Source organism: Lytechinus pictus, chromosome 14, assembly GCF_037042905.1.
Source record: "Lytechinus pictus isolate F3 Inbred chromosome 14, Lp3.0, whole genome shotgun sequence".
Lineage (NCBI taxonomy): Eukaryota > Metazoa > Echinodermata > Echinoidea > Temnopleuroida > Toxopneustidae > Lytechinus > Lytechinus pictus.
In genome coordinates, this window is record NC_087258.1 from 21,834,267 (window position 1) to 21,848,133 (window position 13,867).

The 13,867-nt window shown below is 40.5% G+C and overlaps 1 long non-coding RNA gene across 1 annotated transcript; it reads left to right on the top strand.

Annotated features, from left to right (window-relative positions):
- The first annotated feature begins 8,493 nt into the window (after positions 1-8,493).
- LOC135156670 (uncharacterized) lies at positions 8,494-12,319 on the top strand. The gene is made up of 3 exons (XR_010295722.1): positions 8,494-8,678; positions 10,152-10,335; positions 11,413-12,319. It is a non-coding gene; the product is annotated as an uncharacterized LOC135156670 (long non-coding RNA).
- The last annotated feature ends 1,548 nt before the right edge of the window (positions 12,320-13,867 follow it).

Here is a 13,867-nt window from a genome sequence, read left to right on the forward strand (position 1 = left end):
AACTTCCTAGGATTGAGGGTAATCCCGTTGCGGCCGCAGATGTCCAGCCATTCAACAGACTGGAAGAAACTGTCTCTCATTGTGTCAGCCCACAGGAGGACGTCGTCGACGCATTTCGTCTTATTTTGGATGTCCAAGACAATTTCATCATACCGCCTGGTGTATCTCCTGAGGCAATGTAGCCCTGAGGAGCTGTCTTGTAACGGTACCTGCCCCATGGGGTAGTGAAAGTGGTGAGGTGTCGGTCCTCTGGGCATATGGGGACGCTGTGGTAACCATTCCATGCATCTAATACCGTCTTCTTCCCGTGGGGGACAGAACGGGCCTGAATGAAGGGTGATGGTGACGATGGTGTATGGTGCGCTTCACGTGTAGCATGGACGTTGAGGGCTTGAAAGTCAACTGTTCGACGTGGTTTACCACTCCTTTTTAGCACACACCACCATCCTGTGGCACCATGTAACAGGCTCCCCAATGGGTACAGGTTCCAGCACGCCCAACTGCACACCATGATCCAAACCAGCCTTGACGGCATCACGTCAATGGAGTGGGACCGGTACAGGTGTATGATGAGCGACGGGTTCCGCATCTGGGTCCAACATCAATTTCATCGGGGGGCTATCCATGAGTGGCAAGGGCTGATGCTCACGGGTGTTGAATATGCTGGACTTTTAGTAATCTAGGAGATACTGTTGTAGCTTCTCACGGTTTGCGTCAGTCGCAGGAAAGGGCAGTATTGTAGGAGGCGGTGGGGGCAGTTGACACCGAGGGCAGGGACAGGCGGTCCGCTCGGGAACCCCCTTGAGGGTGGCTGCTCTGTCTGGTTGGTGTGCCCCTTGTGTCATGCCAAGAGTAGGGAAGCTGTTTGAGATGATCCCAAGTCAATGCAGGCCTCTTTGCTGAGGAAGAGCTTATCAGAACTGTCTGTGATGTAAGTGAGTTGCCGTGACTCGACCATGTGGCCAAGAGGATCTTGGCCAGAGAGGCGTAGGGGGACGGCTCAGAGGATCGTAATGCCGCCGTCAGTTGCGGTGTGCATCGCCATGGTGACAGGAATGAGGTCTTGCTGACGCAACCCAAGGCGGCGGAGGACCTTTAACCCGGCGAGGCAGCTCTGGCACCCAGTGTCCGCCATGGCTGGGATGGCGTTAATTTGTGAGGGGGATGAAAGGTTAAACTCGAGGGCTCGATAGTCCTCCGGAACAGCCCTTACAGTCTACGTATGGCTGAGGAGTTGATCTCTTCCTGTGCCATGCTTGGGAAATATCATCATATACGTGGTGATCAATGGGGAGGCCATGTGGTTGTCCTAGGTCACGGATAGAACAAAGGGTATCGAAGATGGCCCCCTCCTGCTCACCCGAGGAGGTCGACTGACGTTTTTGGCTTGCCCTTGGTGCGGCAGACGTCCTCCACGTGGTGGAACTTGTCGCAGTGACCACATTTCTGTCCATAGGCCAGGCATTGCGTCTTGCGGACACGAGCTGGGGCACTCCGTCCATGCCCTAGTTCCTGTTTGTCCTTGGGCCCTGGGTACGCCTGCTTAGCTTTCCTATAGGAGGAGCTGCTGGCTGTTTCCGTGTGTGAGTCGAGGAGAGAGGAGGCAGAGCGTTTACCAGCCTCTTTTGCTTCAATGAACTAGAAAACCTCTTCCAGGCTCATGTCTTGGTTTTTGTCTCCTAGAAAATGGAGCTGGATTTCAGAATCGGCAATCCCCTGGTAAGCACATCCCGCATGATTGCGTCAGTGTAATTGACATCAGCAATACAGGCAGGGCAAGCCATGATGAATTTGCAAATATCTGCTTGTCCCTGCAGACAGGCGCCGAAGCTGCGAACTGTCTCATCCCTGTCTTGACGCATGTTGTGGAGTGTCACGCGGGCAACCATGGTGTTCTCCTCTCGTACGGCGAGCTTCTTGATGGCTGTCAGCACCTCCTCCTCAGTTTTGTTGGTGAGGTTGCCACGTGAGGTCCTTCCGCAGGGGCTCGTCACAACACTCAAGAAGCTGTACAACCTTGTCTTTCCCAGTGATCGTAGTGGCATCAACGTAGTCGGACCACCGCGACTTGAAGTATGCCCATTCCTCGCTGATGCCAGCAGCAGCAATCGTTGGTCTCTTGACCTTCTCGACCTTGGCGGCTTGTCCAGAGGTGTGATTGGTACCTTGGGCAGTGAGAAATGCAGCTACGATGGCGGCATCAAGGTCTGGTGTGGCGTAGTCACAGCCGGGTATTGGGCAGTTAACGGTAGGCATGTTGGAGAGTTGACCGTGTTCATAAATAAGAACCATGTCTTTTTGTTGCTCTGGGCTATGAAGCTTCAGGTGCTTTGGCATCTAGCAATGAACACGGTCCCTGTGCACATAAAAGAACAAACGCTTACACCAATGATGAAGTGTGCATAATACATAATCCTCTAAAATGGGGAGGCATGGTATGCAAGATCCATAGCAGTCTTAACTGCAGTTTATTTTCAATTGGTCTTATACCAATTCATCCAATTACCAACTCTTCTATCATTTGTAGAGACAGTGATTCCGTTTCAACTTGATCTAAAAATGGACATTCTGTTTTGTCACTGAAAATTTACTTTTACATGAAAAGTACAAGAACCGAACGGAATTTCTGTTTTATTTACCGCTAAAACGTAAAAATCACTGTCCCTACATTTGGTGTACCGTCAGTTTGTCCACTATCCACATGGTCTGATTGCCATTTGGTCCACTCACCATTTCGTCTGATAACTAGTTGGTCCAATGGCCATTTAGTCCATATACCATATTTTGATAAGTGTTGACTGGGCGAAAAAAATGGAAATAGAATGGGTATTTGACCAACTGGTTATGAGACAAAATGGCCATAGACGAACTGGTGATTAGACAAAGTGATGATTGCACCAAAGGGTTGCGGGAAGAAATGTTGATGGGCGGATTGGCATTAGACTAATTGAAGGTAGACCATATGATGAGTGGACAAATTGGCAATTCACCTTTTCTGCTATAGTCTGAGAATAAAGAGAAATCTTGCCATTCCAAATTGATGACACTACTTGAGATTTTGCCATTTTCTATTCTGTTAAGCGGAAAGCATGTGATATTTTATTGAAGAATTGGTAGAAAAGATATATGTGATAACTCTTTGAATTTGAAACTGATGAACAGCAAACAATTATTATTGGTTGAAATTCATTGATTTATGTTATTATGTTTCCGTGCTATTCTGTAAGATCTTATGGCTCTTATCATTTTATCCGATAATGCTGCATTGCACAGTACCTGATGTGTATTTGGATATTTTAATAATCAATGAAATCATGCATGGTAAATGACTAGTATCTTATAAAGAATTTGTACTTTATATGTTTGTCTCTGGATGGTATGAGCAATGCTGATTTTTTTTGTAGAGGAATGTCGGAAGTGGATCCATTCATGGGAGATGCACAAAAGGTGAAGACGGTTTGACCCCAAGCTGGACAAGAAATGTGTGTGTAGTAGAAAATGCCAGAAAAGAATTGAAGGTGATAGTGGAAAAGGTTGTTACATGGGTTGAATCGGAGGTAGAGAACTCCTACCTGGGAGACAGCGTAGGTGTGGGTGGGGGATGTGAGGCGGCTGCGTAGGGATTTTTGAAAGTTGGTGCAAGGGAAAATGATTTTCTTTGAAGGTGAAATGAATGGTGTTGAGAGTCGTGTCTTAAAGGACAATTCCACCCTTAAAAAAGAGTTGATTTGAATAAAAAGAGAAGAATTCAACAAGTATAACACTGAAAATTTCATCAAAATCGGATGTAAAATAAGAAAGTTATTACATTTTATAGTTGCTTTATTTCACAAACACTTATCGTATGCACATCCTGGTCAGTATGCAAATGAGGGGACTAATGACATCCCCACTCACTATTCATTTTGAATTTCATTACATGAAATAATATTAATTTTCTCCTCATTGTCATGTGAAACAAAGTTTAATTCCTCTCTGAGCATGTGGAATTATTGTTTTAACATTTTGTGGTTCAGTCAAGTTGGTCATTATTGTCAAATCTGTAAAAATTGAATTATTGTATAATTCAAACAAAAACCAAAAGAAATAGTAAGGAAGATCATCGATTCTCACATTTGCATATCACTATTGTCCATATATCTGTTATGTGAAAAATGCGCGAAACTTAAAAATGTCATAACTTTTTTATTTTGAATCCGATTTTGATGAAATTTTTTTGGCATTAACTAGTTGACTTTTTTTCTTTTAATTGGAACAAACATTTTATTGGGTGTACTTGATCTTTTAATGGCAATAAGTAATGTTGGTTGAGACGATGTTTGGGGACAGAGAGAGAGAGCAATGTGTGGTGTAAAGTTCATAAATGGAGAAAAGACAGAGGACTTGACGGAGATGTTGGGCATGTAACACACCCAACATCTCCAAGTCCTCTGTGTGTCATGGACCTACTCCCCCCCCCCCCTCAAAAAAAATGTATGCATAGAACTGTTTCACCGAAATAATAAAAATTTTGCAATGTCATAACTTTATTCTTTGTCCAATTTTTCATTGGGTTTTATTCTTCTTTATATGTTCAAAATTATTTTCAGCCTGGAGAACCCCTTTAAGGCGGTTTTCCACTAGGGCGCAGACAAGACCAAGAAGGGTTGCGGAAGCAACTTTTGTCATTTCGGCATGCTGTCCGCAACCAAATTCCAAAAAAGATTATGCAAACGATCTTGTCCTAGGACAAGAACAGGATTGTCTGCGTATGTCCTAGGACGTTCTTGGGACTGTCCTAGGACAGGATTACCTGAATAGATTTTTTGGCGTTTGGCGCGGACAGCATGCAGTTCGTATGAGGACAGAACCGGACACATTTAAGACGTCACGAGTGGTAACTTCAAGGACTAGGACAATTAGGATAACTTTCGGACAACCTGCGAATACTCGGAGAAAAAATATCGTTCATATATTTTCTATAAATTTAGGGGTACTATTTGGGGGTTAGGGGTATTTTTGTTTATAGAAACCTTGATTTTACTATTTAAAGGTAAATTCAAGTTCTGGTAACGATCTCAAAATGACTTTACAGAATCTAATATAATGACCACCCAAGTGTCTGTTTGTATGAATAAAAAATATGTGCCAAAGGATTCTGGAAGAAATTGTGTAATTGCTGAGAAATAAGCAAAATAAGCGCGGATTCGGCCCGGGGGGGGGGGGCCACTTCCATTCACGAGTGGATACCATGCGCGACCATGGGGTCTCGAAAAGCACCCTAAACACTTAATTTCCATATTCTGAAAATGCACCCCTTAACAAGTATTGGCGCGTGAAACCCTACCCTTAACAAGTATTTGAAACAAAACGATACTCTTGGCAAATATTCCCTGAAATGAACCCCTAAACAAGTACAGGAATGTTTTATTGTTATGGGTCCTTCTGTCGTCGGCTTTACCTTATTTGGTTTAGTACGACCCCACTTTCTACACCTCGCGCAAATCGGACTCTAAACACGAAGTGTTGGGGCAATCCTTTATAAAACATTTTAGTTTTGTTTTATCATTCCCGCAAATTCGACCCTAAACACGTAATTTTCCTAGCGAAATAGACACCCTTTTTTCATTATGTTTGTGTTTTTGACACCCTTATCACGTTACGTACGTAACGTGCCCTATCGTGAAAAGGACATCCTTTTTACGTGTTTTTTTGGTCGCGCATGGTATCCACTCGTCAATGTAAGTGGCCCCCCCCCCCCCGGGGGATTCGGTCGCTTCCGTCGGGTCTTTATTCCAGCAATAATAATACACTGTCCCACGTGTGCCTATCTGTGTTGGCAATCTTCAGTGTGACGCATGCCTGACACCCCAGGTAACAATACAGCGTTGGACCAACGTTGGATCAACGTTGGGAAATTTTTTCCCAACGTTGCCTCAACGTTGGCAGGCCAACGTTGCATCATCGATAGAAGTGCACGCGCATACATCGTCAGACCAACAACATTTCCAACGTCAGTTCAACGTTGTCCAGCAACAATGTTTCAACGTTGTCTGGCAACGTTGATCCAATGTTGGTTAAATAGTCAAATACAACATTGCTACAACGTTGGTAAGCAACGTTGCATCATCGATAGAAGTGCACGTCCATACATCGTCAGACCAACAACATTTCCAACGTCAGTTCAACGTTGTCCACCATCAATGCTCCAACGTTGGTATAATGTCGGCTGAGTCATCAATAACAGCGTTGCTGCAACGTTGATGGGCAACGTTGAAGTAGCGATGGACGTGCACTTGCATACATCGTCAGTCCAACTATGTTTACAACGTTGGTTCAACGCTGTCCAGCAACAATGCTCCAACGTTGTCTGGCAACATTGCTCCAACATTGTTACAACGTTGTCACAACGTTGCTCCAACATTGCTTCAACGTTATTCCAACGTAAGGCAGTAATTAACAAAACATTAATTGGTTTCAAGGTGAAGTCCACCATTACAACTCTACACTCTAATCATTATCATCATGTCTTATCCTATCCTAAAATCCTACATCCTAATCCTATAACCTATTCCTATCATCCTACACCTATCCACTGTATCCTGTCATTGACTCCTATATATAGAGCAACTTTGCTATACTTGGCAGAATACAGTTAATATCATTTTCCACACTTAACCTTGAATATTTCACTTAGAATAATATGTTTTGATTATAAATGATATGGTAATGGAGCCACATACTTTTCTGAAACTTTTCATGGTGGAAATATTGAATAAACATAAATACTCTAATTATTATAGCAATATTACCTAAAATTTTGGTCATTTACTGATGTAATGAATATTCATGAGTGCATAATTATTGTCCAGATGAGGCAGGTATGGCAGCGTTGGTCCAATGTTGGTCCAACGTTGGGTGACGTTGATCCAACGTTGGTATAATGTTGGTCCAATGTTGATGGAAAGTTGATTCAACTTTAGTCCAATGTTAGTCCAATGTTGGCGTAAACGTTGATTCAATGTTTGTCTAATATCGGTTAAATGTTGTTGTAACGTTGATTCTTTGTTGGTCTAATTTTAAACAAATCCAACGATGCGCCATCTCCATCAAACAGTTTTCAACACTGTGCCATCATCATCTGTAACCTGTTCATGATTCTATCAAAAAACATTACAACTATTATTACATCTATTCATTTCTTTTCATTCTTTCTGTTACAAGTCTCTTCACATCATTAAGAGGAATCAAGAGAATTACGTGTGATATTTATTGAGGCCTTTGTAGCATTCAAACTTTTTTGACATCCTCTTTTTCTCAAACAAGACTAATACCAAAAAAACATATGCATATGTAATAAGAATTAAGATGTATTACATTTTCTTGTGAGTTGCAATCTCTGTTTCTGTCTACAATTGTTTAATGACTCGGTATGCAATGCCAATTGCAACGTCAGTAATCATCACAAAAACTCACATGTGTAATTGCAGTCTCTCAGTATTTACAAAATCTAAAAAGGAGGTCGCGTAACTTGGCCTCACTCAGAGTAACGTAGCTACTGCCTACTGTAACTAAAGAGTGCCTCTTTTAGATTAAGATAGAAGCCCTGATAGCAGACACGGTCGTAATGACGTCATTAACTGATCGTAAAGTGGTAATACTCGTCATGTCGTCGTATTTATGACGTTCTTACGACGTCATTTTGACGACTTAGAATGGCAACTTTCATTTGCATTTTTATTTAACCAGATTATGACGTGATTTCGACGTCATTTACTGACCAATTTACGACAAGTAAATTTGCTCGCTTATATGACCAGATTATGACGTGATTACGACGTCATTTACTGACCAATTTACGACAAGTAAATTTGCTTTCTTATATGACCAGATTATTACGTGATTACGACGTCATTTATCGACCAATCTGCAACAAATGAATTTGCATTTTTATATGACCACATTATGACGTGATTATGACATCATTTATTTACCAAACAACGACAAAGAAATTTGCGTTTTCATATGACCACATTACGACGTGATTATGACATCAAATTTTACCAATCAACGACGAGGAAATTTACAAGTTTAATTTCAAAGCCACATACTATTTTGCCATTTTTTCAACCTTGCCATGTTAGCAAGGCTATTTCTACTTATAAAAGGAAAAGTAAATTAAACTAAAAAAAAATAGTACAGAATTTTTTTTATTTTAGGTAAAGTATATAATTCTTCAAAGAAAAAAAGTTTCAAAAGCAGTGGCAAAAATAATCATTTCTTAACTGGTTGCCAACCAAACCAAACTAGAGGAAGCTTTATATGTCAAAGAAGTTTGTATCTATTTTAAAACTTTTTTTTCGCAAGTGGTGTCATGCCCCGGTGTCATGCAAACCCCCTATCTAGTTAGCTCACCCCCCCCCCTATAAAAAATTCATGATCCGCAGAATTAATTCGTCGCCGGGCGTCGAGCCTGCGCATGCGCGCTGCACTGCATGCAAGCGCAACTGGCGCAGTCGCAACCATTTAATTTGAAAAAGGAATGCGCCCGTTTTTCGCCGTTAAATGTTGCAGCCTAATTTTGGATCGAGAATTAAGTGCGACGAAGCGAAGATGGCCGTTAATAATAGTTCTACTACTTTAAGAACACGGTTCAGATTTGGATAACGACTTCGAAGGCATTCGCAGGAGACCAAACAGTAAGTTAGATGACCATCTTCTAAGATTTTCTTTTCGGAGCGCGGCTTGCCTTTGGCTTTAGTTTTCGTGCACTGACACTGCCCGGCCGGGGTGGCTGCCCCGAGCGCCGGCATGCTGAATAGGACAGGCTGCGCTGGTGGGCTCAGGGCCCAAGTCTGCACAGACACAGTGCACACTTTTAAGGTAAATGCCAGTTGTGGTAACGATATCAAAATGAGTTCGTACAGAATCCAATGAAATGACCACCAAAGTGTCTGTCTATATTTATAAATAATATACCGGTAGGCTATGTGCCAAAGCCAGGATTCTGGAAGAAATTGTGTAATTGCTGCGAAATAAGCAAAAAAAGCACAGGATTCGGGTCAACTCGAGCCAAGGCAAGCGTCGGGCCGGGCCGACATTAATCAGAGCAATAATAACTGTCCCACGTGCTCTTATCTGTGTTGGTGATCTTCAGTTTGAACATTTTTCAGCGTAGATTTCAAGTTTTCACAAAGTTCAGTTTATGTAACTGTACCAGCTGACCAGATCTACATGTACTATGTAGATCCTCGATGATATACCGGTACCGTACTGACAATTTTTTTAATCCTAAATCTACCGGGGTATTTTGATTCTTGTCATTCCGGGGGGGGGGGGGTATTATTGCCCCCGGCCCCCCCCCCTTATAAGATCTCGGCCGTGGATTGCACGATCACAACGAAAATTTGCATGATGGTAGAGAATGACGTAATCTACGTAGTTGCATTGGTAAATTTCACTGAATTCATATTTTTTTTATTTTATATGAATTAATTATGCTAATTTATTCATGAAATCATACTTTTTGCTCTGATTCACTAAATAAAGCTCCTAGAATGCTATTTTTTGGGTGAAAATATTCTTTATAGCATTCCTAACAATTGTGAATGAAAAAAAATCTGGTACCAAGACAGATTTCTTATGTATTTTTTTTTTTTTTTAATCATGTATTTCTTTGTTTTTTTACATTTTGTTTTTTTATTACAAGTATTTTCGATGGAAATCGTTCTAGACTTAATTCTAATCATAAACAAGGCAAAATTAATTAAGTTTAATCAGTAAAAGTAGAAATAATGATAAATTTATGAATTTTGGCTAAATACGCAATTTGCATTGGATTTGTACATGAAATCATGTTTATGAGCAATTTTGGGTCTGACATGCACTTACATAATGTTGCGTAATGTCGTAACCGCGTACCCGGGTGTCACCAATTTGGTCTCAAAATTTGCGCGAGACTTGAAAGTAAAAAGTCAGTGAGTGGCGCGATCAAAATTTTTTGCGCGACAGCGTAGTGATGAAATTTGTTGAGGGGGGGGTCAAATTGACCCCCCCCCCCAGTTTAATAAGGGTTAAGGCCGTCACATGAAATGCCCTATATTCATTATTTTTCTACCAAAAGCACCATTTTGAGTAAGATTTTTAATGAATAGATCTGTTTGACATTTCAGGAGAAAGAGAGGGAGACACAAAACCACCTGTCTCGGTGTCACACATGAGGAGTTGAGGAGGAGATGAAGTCAGTGAATATTACCTGGCCTGGGGGAGTTTCCAGAAGAAGGCCAAGAATCGCTGGATGCCAATAGTGGAGATCCTTCGTTGCTGCCCTACATGATAGGAGGCATCGGGCAGTAGGTAAGTTAGAAGGCTATTTCAGATGTAAAGCCTTTTTTTGGGGGGGGGGGGATCATTGGGAATCTCTATTATCAGAATCACGCAGATTTGGGTGTGCACAAACTCGGGGCACCTTATAATCTGTTAATGGTCCTGACTGTACTTCGAGGACTCTGTGATATTTTTTCATTGTATTTTCATTCACGGAGCCTAGACAAGTCTCTGTTGCCTGTAGAACTTTGTACACTAAGATGGATTTCCCTAGAAAATCCACCCTTCCCACAATAATTTTGGGGCAAACATTTAATTTGTCCAATTTGTAAGCTTTTGTACTCTAAATGCATACAAAGGCTTAAAAAATGTTAATTGTTGGAAGGTAAAAATTTTGAAGGATCACTTTCTTACAATTCCCACGCTATATAACGCAATGACATGAACTTTAACTCGAGTGACGTACGTATGCAAGAAATACAGAATTGGTGCACATGCATAGCTGATTGATTCATTGTGCTAGTACTGGTACTAGATCGGTTTGGACGTGCTAATTTCAATGACAAGTTTAGATGGTAAATTGGCGCTAATAAAATTTTGCATTGGTCGATCTCGCGATGCCAGAAAACTAATTCCACCTCAAAATTTGTCAGATTTTTTTTGCAAAATATATATTTAATTGATCCTTGACCTGAATTTAAGCCAAATCAGGCATAGGGAATGGCTGTATTTCAGCCTCGAAGTTCGAATTCTCGGTCCTGACAGTCCTGGTTACCCCATAACCATTTAAAACACATAAAAAAGGCATGAATTAAAATTGTAATTATAAAAAAATAATATGTTTTATGTGTCAAATAAATTGATTCTAAAATTTCCTTCCTTATACAGAGATGGTTAAAGGTCTTGAGGGCATCATGCCCCCCCCCCCGACTTGACTTAACATGTTAATATTTGAAGTATAAAATATGTAACAAACCCCACATCGTTTTTTAATCATTTAAAATAAATTGGAAATTAATATTGAAACCATCTAGTTTTTAATGAAGATTAATAAATAGTTTATGTAGAAAATGTTTTTATGTTTCTCCTCTTCTGTTATTTTTGCAGATGCTGTAATTTGAAACGGAAGGTGTCCTCACTGTCCTGCCAATAAATTTTCATCCCACCTGAACTGCCTTGCCTGCCTGCACCCAGTCATCTGTTCCTGAGCATTTTCATTTTCCTCTATTTTTCATCATCGTTTGTTTCGGCCTGTATGAAGTGAATTTCACATTGATTGGTGGAGCTGCTAAGTTGGCATTACAGGGCCACGCCGGGGTATGATCCTTTGGGTTGAACATCATGACTGCTAGTTGCTCGGCAAAGGTGATGGGATCGATCAATGTCACATGGAGTAAGATCGATACCAATCTGCTTTGCTACATTTCGAACAATCTCATACGGATACGGATATTATTGCGACAGGAGTACTGCTCGATGTGGTCAAGCCTATTTGACAAAGCATTATGGTGTTGGTCATGTTATCAGAAACCGATTTTTCAAAATCACGGAGTTGCTTCAATTTAGTATCGATAGATATTTCAAGAACGTGTAGACTAGTGAGCTTTTCATCAAGAATTTCACGCAATTTATTTTCGCGCTTATCCATGTCATCATTGAGTTTTTGTCTCTCGCGTTCCATTGCCACGGCCACCGCTCTTTGAACGACTGTATCAATATGATCTAGGTATGCTGGGCTTTGTTTAGATCCAGTTAATGATGAAGCAGAGGATTGTGTACATGCGTTAGCCGAGTGCAAGCGGCCTCTTGATCTGGTGGATATCTTAGACATGTTAGAGATTACGTAATGATATAATTGAAAAGTGGGATGGGCTGTGCATCTGCCTACTCACCAGTCAACCAATTAGAGATGGCCTTCCAAAGTGACACAGCACGAAAATATCAATATGGGACTGGTCTAGTCAACACATAGATCCTGAAAAAACCATGGAGACTGCAGACGCAAAATGACTTCCATACATAAAGATATGATGCACAATTTCCAGTGGGTTCAAAACACTGAACACATGCTATGCTGATACACAGACTATCATAAGAACTTTATCAAGCAAAGGAAATATGGTATGAAATCTCTCAGCTCACATAAAAAGCCTACGTAGCTACATGTAGGGAAGAAAATGCGTAATTGCTGAGAAATGAGCAAAATAAGCATGTAATTCTATCAAATGTCAGGTATTTTTCGAATCGATTATAATACACAGTCCCACATATGCTTTTCTGTGTTTACAGCGATCACCAGAATTATCGATTTTAAGTTAAAAAATTCATGATTTTACAAAGATACAAGTTTACATTAATGTACCAGATGTAGATTATGTACAATATATTGACAATTAACTTTGATTTTATAGATTTTCTCAAGAAATAATTGTTTGCTGCAACTACTGTCTTTTCCTTCTAAGTGATAGTGTAATACAACAGTTCCACAAACTATTTTCATCGGACTTATTGATGCATGATTCTTTCACCCAAATGCAAGCTTCCATAAATCCTGAAAACTTTGCAACTCAGGTATTTTTTTTTTTACATACCGTATGGTTACTAGTATTCAACCCGGCATAATTCAAAGATTTTGACATATTCCCCAAAATATTTAGAAATAGGGAATTTAACTTAATTTCATACCTTTGTTATGTACAGGGTAATCTGTTGTCTGTATTTTCTTTATCAATCTGTCGACTGTATGCGCGGAGGATCGAATTATGCGGCGATGGCCTTTTGCACTGAATGGTACTAGTATTCAACCTAGTGAGGATTGATAGCAAATCTCAAAAGGGTTTAGATTGCTAAATTAGATCTAGATCTATGTAAGTCTCTGGCTTTGATTAATTCCCTGTTTGGTCTCATCTCAAATGGTCTAGTCCATAGTCGGTTGGGACAAGGGCAGATTGAGAGACAGGGCCATCTTTCATCGCTAGGTTGAATACTAGTGCCGACGGGTTGAATACTAGTACTAAAATCCGTTGCTGTATAATTCGATCGCCCGCGCACACAGTCAACTGGTTGAAGAAAAAAATAACGGAAAAAGAATAACCAGCATTTGCTCTTGGAAATAAGACTGGTCTGAAATTCAGGTAAATTCTATATTTCTATATATTTGAGGAAACTCTCCAAACGGGTTGAATACTAGTACCCTTACGGTACAGTATATTTTTTCCTACATTACATAGTTGCCTTAAGTTAATAGCGCACCTCTAGTAGTAACTATCTTAAAATGAGTTCGAACAGAATCCAACAGAATTACCAGCAAAGTGTATGTATATATAAAAGATGTGTGCCAAAAAGCTCGGGAAGAAAATGTGTAATTGCTGAGAAATGAGCAAAATAAGCATGTAATTCTATCAAATGTCGGGTATTTTTCAAATCAATCATAATACACTGTCCTGTCCCACATATGCTTTTCTGTGTTAGTGATCATCAGAATTATTGATTTTAAGATCAAAATTCATGATTTTACAAAGATACAAGTTTACATTAATTTACCAGGGCCCCGTCTTACAAA